The following is an 8,041-nucleotide window of genomic DNA, read 5'->3' as shown; positions in this document are numbered from 1 at the left end:
ACACACTTCCCTCCTATTTTCCTCACAACAATAACATTATGAGGTAAATTGGGCTGAAGGAGAAAGTGATTTGGTCCAAAGCCACCAACCTGGCTTTCGTGGCAAAGACGGTACTTGAACTCAGTGTCCTGCTTTCTAACATGGTGCCTTAAACACTAGACCAAACTGGCTCTGGTTGGACTGACACTCAGAAAACAAAAACTGAAAACCTTTATTCGGTGACTTTGGGCCAGTCATTATCTCCCTCAGCTCAATCCATCTTCACAAGTTGTTGTGAAGAACATTTGTAGAACAGAATGCTACATAGTGTATAATGCCTTTAGCTTCTAAAGGAAAAGAGGTCTAATAATAAATCAATAATAAATGATGAGATTGCAAGACATATGTGAAACTAAATAGCATGCCAAGTTTGAAAGATTCTAATATTATGTGGACAATACGCCTGAAATTGACCAAAAAATCTTTTCAATTTATTATACCTTTGTTTCTGAAGAGTTCAGAAAGTTATTCTTCAAAGTTGAGGATCTTTTCTAAACTCTTACAACAGCATCTGATTCTTGAATTGTGCAGTGCTTATTACAGCAAAGTACAAAATACATTCAGAGGTTTATACTGTAGCTATAAGGGAAAAATTATTTCCCGCAACCCTAAAATGTAGCATGTTTCTAAAAGAATGCTATCTATGCCACATGAGAAAAATTCAAGAGTTTCCCTTCATGATTGCTTTACTCAATGATAGCAATAGACCATAATTGGTCTCTCCACTAATGGTACAGCACTTAAAGCTCATTGTGTATTCCAGATTGATGCCTAGAGCGCTGCCACAATAGTCCCAGGCTGCCTTGATAACAGTTGTGAGATGACATGAATCCAGCATTGCTACAAAGAACCCTCTTTATAATTCGGCAGGAGTCTTTTTAGAACTTATTATGGCAGGGATATCTTTGGCAGGGGGTGGGGTGGGAGGGAGTGGGGAAAGAGGAGATATAGCAACCAGTTTGATTTTCCTCTTAAATCCCTTCTACACTTTAAGGCTATTCAGCACGAGCCTATCAGTTTCCCTTCCATTCCATGCAACAGCATGCCAAGGTTCACTAAACCACTGGCTCATCATTGCAGTGGTGACTGGAATAGAAGTAAATCTAGTAGATGCTGGAGGGGTTAATCTCAGGGTGTCTCTGGGGATGTTTTGTTTTGGGGCAAACACAGGGCCTGCTCTGAGTGGGAAAATGTGAGAAGAGCTCTGCTGGGATTGGATCAAAGGTCACAGGGTCCAGCTTTCAACCTGTGCATTCAACCAAGTGTCTCTGGGAAGATCATAAACAAGGTATCATCTTCTACAGTACTTATTTCTCAATGTCCTTAGCATTCCAGTCCTGAAGGTAATGTAGAGCATTCATGAGAACTGTACTAATCATGGATAGGCTTATCTTCATGGCATGTGGTAGCGAAGCAGTTAGAATGCGGTATTGCAAACTAATTCTGCCGATTGCCAGCAGTTCAATCCTGTCCGGTTTAAGGTTGACTCAGCCTTCCATCCTTCTGAGGTCAGTAAAATGAGGAGCCAGATTGTTGGGGGAAATAGGCTGACTCTGTGAACCACTTAGAGAGGGATGTAGAGCATTATATATGAAATGGTATGTATGTTTAAATGCTATTGCTATGTACGGTATCTGGTTCTTGAGAGCTTCCATGATGCAGTGGTTGAGATGTTGGACTAGGACTGAGAGATCTGATTCAAATTAATCCTCTACAACTCAGTTGATGACTTTGACCAATCACTCTTTTTGCCCAATCTCCCTTACAGAAATGTTATTGTCATTGTTGCTATTGGTGTTGTAAGGATATACTGAAGGAGAGTCCCGTGTACTGTAAGCTTCTTTGATTTCTAGGAAAAAAGGTGAAGCAAAAAATAAATTCCCTTTAGAACTGGTGACCAAGTTGTTTGACCACTCCAGTTGTGACTCTATCACTGTTTCATTATATCCTGCACATTATTTGTCATACCTTTGTGAGAGGAGCAACCACATAAATATGATAAATAACATAACAACTGTTGGCAATTTCTTCCCTGTGCTTGTTATTTTGTTTTAAAGATTCCTTTAACTGACTACTATATTATTTAAAAGCACAAAGTTAAACTCTTACAGTATTCCTTATTGTTCCTCCCTACTATTAGTACAAGAGTGACATATCAAGCCTTGGAACATAGGACCAGGAACTTCTTATACGTAAGGCTTCAGCTGTAACCACCACAGTGCAAGATATTATGATACCATTTTGCTGGGAATTAATTATGTAATGCTAAATGCAGTTGCAGTTTAAGGTAAGGTAAGGTTCCCCTCGCACATATGTGCTAGACGTTTCCGGCTCTACAGTTTCCAGCAGTTGCAGTTTAGTTTTAATTAAAGAATGTAAGACTGCCAATTTTTAAGAGGGCAATTCTTTTATTCATATGCTTTTTCTCTGAACGAGTCTTACTGTTCAGAATGATATTTCAGTGGGAAATGTGATTTATTTCAGTACAATTTTCAGTATGTATTGATTTTTGTACTGATTTTATTTATTGTTGTGATTGTGTTTTATTTTACAATTGGCCTTGGAATATATGTTTTCTACCCTTTGCATAATGCTGCTTATCTTAACAGGAATCCCATGACTCACATATTATATAGGTATATAGGTACGGAGAAATATTTGTAAATAATAATGTTACTTGAGTCAAAGAGCAAGATGCTTTCTTTGGTGCCATATCTGGTGGCACCAAACCAGATTGGCTACTAAATCTCAAATCAGTACTGGCAATGGAACAATTCCTCCATAATTATTGAGGACATCAGACTGGTTAGGGTGATTCATCTCTCTTCATCTACTGTACATTCAGTGCATGCTCTGCCAAATTTAAAAAAATGGTTCTGGTAAGGGATTAATTCATTCATGCATACCTATATACATATATGTGTGTGACTGTGCGTGTGTTCAGATTGCATATCCATATTCTCACCAAATTCTTAAAGTCAGGAAATCAGGTGCTACCACATATAAGATTCATCTTCTATGTACCGAAGAGGAGAACGGCCCATTTTATGAAGAGGCTTAGCTCTATGGAGCTTGGGACTCAACAAAAATAATTTTGCATAATTTGAAAGAAATGTACCCTCCTAATATTAAAGATTGGATTCAAGATAGGTGTTTTGTTATCCCTTTTTTGAAATTTCTTTATATTGTCCAAATGAAAAGATGGAGTAATATGTTTCCTCGTGGTTTAGAATTAGTTTATGGTTTAATTTTATATTAAAGATATTAGATTATCGTTCTTTTCCATTCATTATTTTCTGTTTCTTTCCTTGTGTTTTATTTTATTTTAATCATTATGACATATGTAGGGTTTTTTCACTACATAGTCACTGGTATATTTTGCCTTAATTGTTCAAATAATTGTTCATTATTTGTATATGATACTTGCCAATAAAAATAGAAATCCTACACTAAATGCAGCATAAGCTGATGCCCCGAGATTATGAACATAAATAAGATGTACTACCCAGTAACTTGAGTGTAAAAAAATCTCAGGTGAATTATTAACTGCCATCATATCACACTAATTTGCTATATCTTATGTGGATGCTATTTAGACAGTACTGTCTGCTGGACCCTTGGAAAACAATGTCAAGCCCTGGTGGAAATTAGAAATGCATTCCAGAAGCAAAATGACAGAAGTTGAGCCTGGAATATATTACCTTTTTTTTAGCTAAATAAGACACTAAATTAAATTAATTAAAGGAGATAACTATAGGAGATGCAATTAAAACTATTTAATTGTAACAGTAAAATATAACACAAACTGAACTTAAAAAGACAAAGAAGGAAGGAAGGAAGGAAGGAAGGAAGGAAGGAAGGAAGGAAGGAAGGAAAGAAAGAAAGAAAGAAAGAAAGAAAGAAAGAAAGAAAGAAAGAAAGAAAGAAAGAAAGAAAGAAAAATGAGAGGAAAAGAATAGAAAAAAGAAATAATAAAGTAAAAGATATATAAAGAAATTATTTCCAACTTCCACCAAAAGTATAAACAAGTATAGTGACTTTTCATCCCCTCCATGCTTATAATTATCTCTTCATCCCATACCCTACCTTTTCTTTTTAGACAGATCCCTAAAGTATCATTTTTAAACTGACTTTCCCATGGGGAGGGATATGGGGTTCCCTCCAGAGGGAACCTTGGGTAATTACAGACAAAAGCATAGGAGGCTTCCTTTCCGGGCTTCACTGTCTGTGGTTGAGGGAAATGGGGAGAGGTGCCGTTTCTGTTTTTCTTTTGAAAGTGTTTTAAAGGTCCAGTTGTTCATTTTAGTATAGTATAGTACATGGGTAGAAATTCAGATCATTTCACTTTGCCCAGCCTGTGGCCTTCTAGATCGATTGGACTATACATCCCATCTTCCCCAGCCAGCCCAACAACCTGGAAAGCACCAGAGAAGGGAGTGAAAAGATTGGGGTTCAAACTGATGGCAAGCATTCTCTCTGATGACTTTTTTCTCATTTAAGCTTTTAGAAAGAAAGAAAAAGTCAGAGAGACAACTTGCCCCTTGAGGGGTCCTTCCACATAGACAGCCAGGCTCGCTTTCAGATTAATTCGACCCTTCAAAAAAAAAAAGGGCACACATCCCTCCTTCCCACTCTGACTTTTTCATTCCATATAGGATTTTCCCTCAGGACATTCATAAGTATAGGTTATTATGATGTGGCAAGAAATAAACTTGAAGGATGCTTTTCTAAGGCACAACAAAAAAATTGACTACCGTATAACTAAGGAATTGCATCCACTAGACTAGTGGAACTCCTCTCCATAGAACCCAAATCTGCTTTTGGAGGGGGAGTGTTGTGGTTCATGCAGAGGGGTGAAGGGCTGAGCAGGGGGAACACACCTGCTGTTTTGGTAATTGTCATTCCTCCCCACTTACCTAGCAACATAGGGCATGCTCCATCCTCTTTGAAATGTTTATTTTAAATCAAGCAAGTTATCTTGGAGTTGGTTCCCCCCCCCCCCCCGCCATTCTTTCTTAATTTCTACCCCTTCCCAACTTTGCAAGTTTTGGGTGTTTTCTAATATTTTAATACTCACCCACTGACTTTTAGTAAACTTTTTGTAGCTGTACAACCACTGTAAGGCCATCTCAGTCTCAAAGTTAGTTTAGTTTTAACAAGTGGAACTTTTCACAAATTTGCAGCATGGATTCTTTCTCCTCCTCTCTTTTCATTCTCTTTCTCCTTCTCTTCCTCTTCCTTTTCTCCTCCTCCATTCCTTCTCTTCCTATTTCTCCTCCTGCTCCACCCCTCCTTTCTCCTCCTTCTGGACATTCAATTCTTTTTTCCTTCCATGCCTCCCCCCAGTTCCCTTCCACCCAAAATACAATTTCTATAGGCTACCCATCCACCACCCTCTCCCTATCCTCTTTGGGCTGTTTTGAGATCCTTTCGTTGGCTGAACTCATACTCAACATGCCACAGTCTGGTTTGGTCATTATTAGCCTGTCCTGATGATGATGATGATGATAATGAAGATGATGATGATTAGTAATTTGGTGTTTTAAAGTATTGTCGTTTAAGTGTGTATGCATTGTTTTAATTCTTGACATTTGCATTGTTTTATTATTGTATTCTTCCCTACATAACTTTTTTTTATAAAATGCAAGCTAGAATAAATTATAAACAAATCAATATCACTTCCCCCCCCTTCCTGCAACCTTTACTGAAATGTTGGCCAAATGATCTAACATTATTCCAAATACTTAGAATCGTGGACTGGAAGGGACCTTAGAGGTCTTCTAGTCTAACTCCCTGTCCAAAGTAGGACTCCTTAGACAATCCTGGACAAATGGCTGTCCAATCTTTTCTTGTAAACCACCAATGATGGAGCACCCACAACTCGTGAGACAAACGATTCCATTGACTAATCATTCTTGCTGTCAGGAAATTCCTCCATATTTCCAGGTTGAATCTCCCTCTGATGAGTTTCCGCCCATCAGGATGGTGAATAAAGCAACTCCCTCTTCCTTGTGACAGTCTGTCAAGTATTGGAAGATTGCTGTCATGTCTCCCTTGAGCCTTTTCTTCATTAGTCTAAACATACCTAGTTCCCTTAACCATTCATTCTATGATTTAGATTCAAAACTCTCTTTCATCGTCTTTGTTGCTCTTCTCTGCACTTTCTAGGTCCTCAGTGTGTGTGTGTGTGTGTGTGTGTGTGTGTGTGTGTACACATCTCCTACAGCTTCCCCTGCTTAGCTCTTCACTCCTCTGCATGACTGGCAACACCCCCTCAAATGCAGATTTGAATTCTATCGAGAAGTTTCATTGGCAGATGCAATTCCTTAGCTATAGTCAAAAATTCTGTGTGTGTGTGTGTGTGTTTTAGAAAACCATCCTTCAAGTTTATTTCTTGCTCCATCATAATAACCGCAACTCACTAATATCTTGAGGAAAAATCCCATACAGAATGGAAAAGTCAGAGTGGGAAGGAGTGACGGTATCCCCCTTTCTTTAAAACCATTCTTTTTAAGTCAAGATGTTTGTAATTAACATATGAAAGGAGAAAATAAAAAAATATGTCCATTATATTTATATAAGAAAAAGTAAAAAGAAAATGAAATAACTAACCCAAACTGTTGATCATGCAATTGGATGTGCTAGTAAGTGCAAATCAGACACCCTGGAAAACCTATCCCTCTGTACCATTATTTCTAATCATTCTTTTTTTTCATCTAACATCATGGACTATATAATGTGGGACTACTGTTCCAGGGGAAGGAAAAGGTGGACTTGCTTTCTTTTATTTTTCAGTTTCCATCTGCATTGCAGCAGCACACCAGTTCTTCTTTCTCCTCTGTTTTGGTTGCTATGAGGGTGGAAGGAGGGAAGGGGGGGTCATGTGCAATCTATTTTCAATCAAAATTGATAATGTACATTTTCTCTTTTCTTTTTACCTTGTGATGTACAATATGTAGCCTCTGACATTGATTTCCTCAATGTTATGTTGAATTAAGTCAGTCACTCAGCTTCAGAAGCAGTGAAATGCACTCTCCCTCCGTGTGATGGAACAACACACAGCTTTTCTAAAAAGAAAATAGCCTTTGCTAAGGGAATGATTTTGGAAATGAAATTGGCTATTAGGCTAAGGAGAATTTCTGCATTGTAATGACAGATTTTAGGTCATTGCAGAGCTTTGCTATCACTAGAAATCATTTATCAAGACTAAGAGATTATATGATGTTTTATTTAAGACAAAACCTTTCTGTTCTTTTATTCTCTCCAGCTGATTATGCTTGTCCACAAAGCCCTGAGATACTTTTGAAATATACATGAATAAAACATGATTTGTGAGTATGCAAATCTACTTTCCTCCCCTTCATTTGTAATACCATAGAAAACTTGCCAGCATGTTCTCTGGAAAAATAACAATCAGCATTCAGAGTGGAACCAAAAGACCGGAGTTAGATACACTATACATTAAATGCAGCATCACAAATCTCAGCCTCTCCTGATATCTCAGCCCAGCCTACCCTGGATGGCTCTGAGGAAAATAGCTTATTTGTTATCATGCTGAAAGTTTGTTATCTTTTTCAAAGTGAGATGTGTGTGATGAACTCCCTAGGCAATGTGTTGCTGCCAGATCAGCTGGATAGATACCGTCTATCAAGGGAGCCCTGCTCACTCAGCAATGGGCAGATTGAACTCAAGCATGAAAGCTGCTGTTTGGCATTTAACACATGCATGTGCAGTCTAACGTATCCTCAAGCATAAAGAAAATATGTGGAATGTATGCCTTACAACTAATAAAGCAGCAATCAAATTACCAGGGTAGGGTTGCTTCAGATTTGATAATGCCCCTGTTCAAAGGCATTTTCATCTAAGAACGGTGTGCAATCAATGTGTCAGTGCCCATAAGATTCAACTATGCATGATATATATATATATCCTTGCATAAGGAGCTACAATTTGTCTGCACATGAGCTGAAAACATACATATTGATTTGGATTTTAGAGTTTC

The sequence above is a fragment of the Notechis scutatus genome, chromosome 1, assembly GCF_049901735.1.
Source record: "Notechis scutatus isolate UNSWTSFEM ecotype Mainland chromosome 1, rNotScu1.2, whole genome shotgun sequence".
Taxonomy (NCBI): Eukaryota; Metazoa; Chordata; class Lepidosauria; order Squamata; family Elapidae; genus Notechis; species Notechis scutatus.
Note: the sequence above shows the minus strand (reverse complement) of the source record.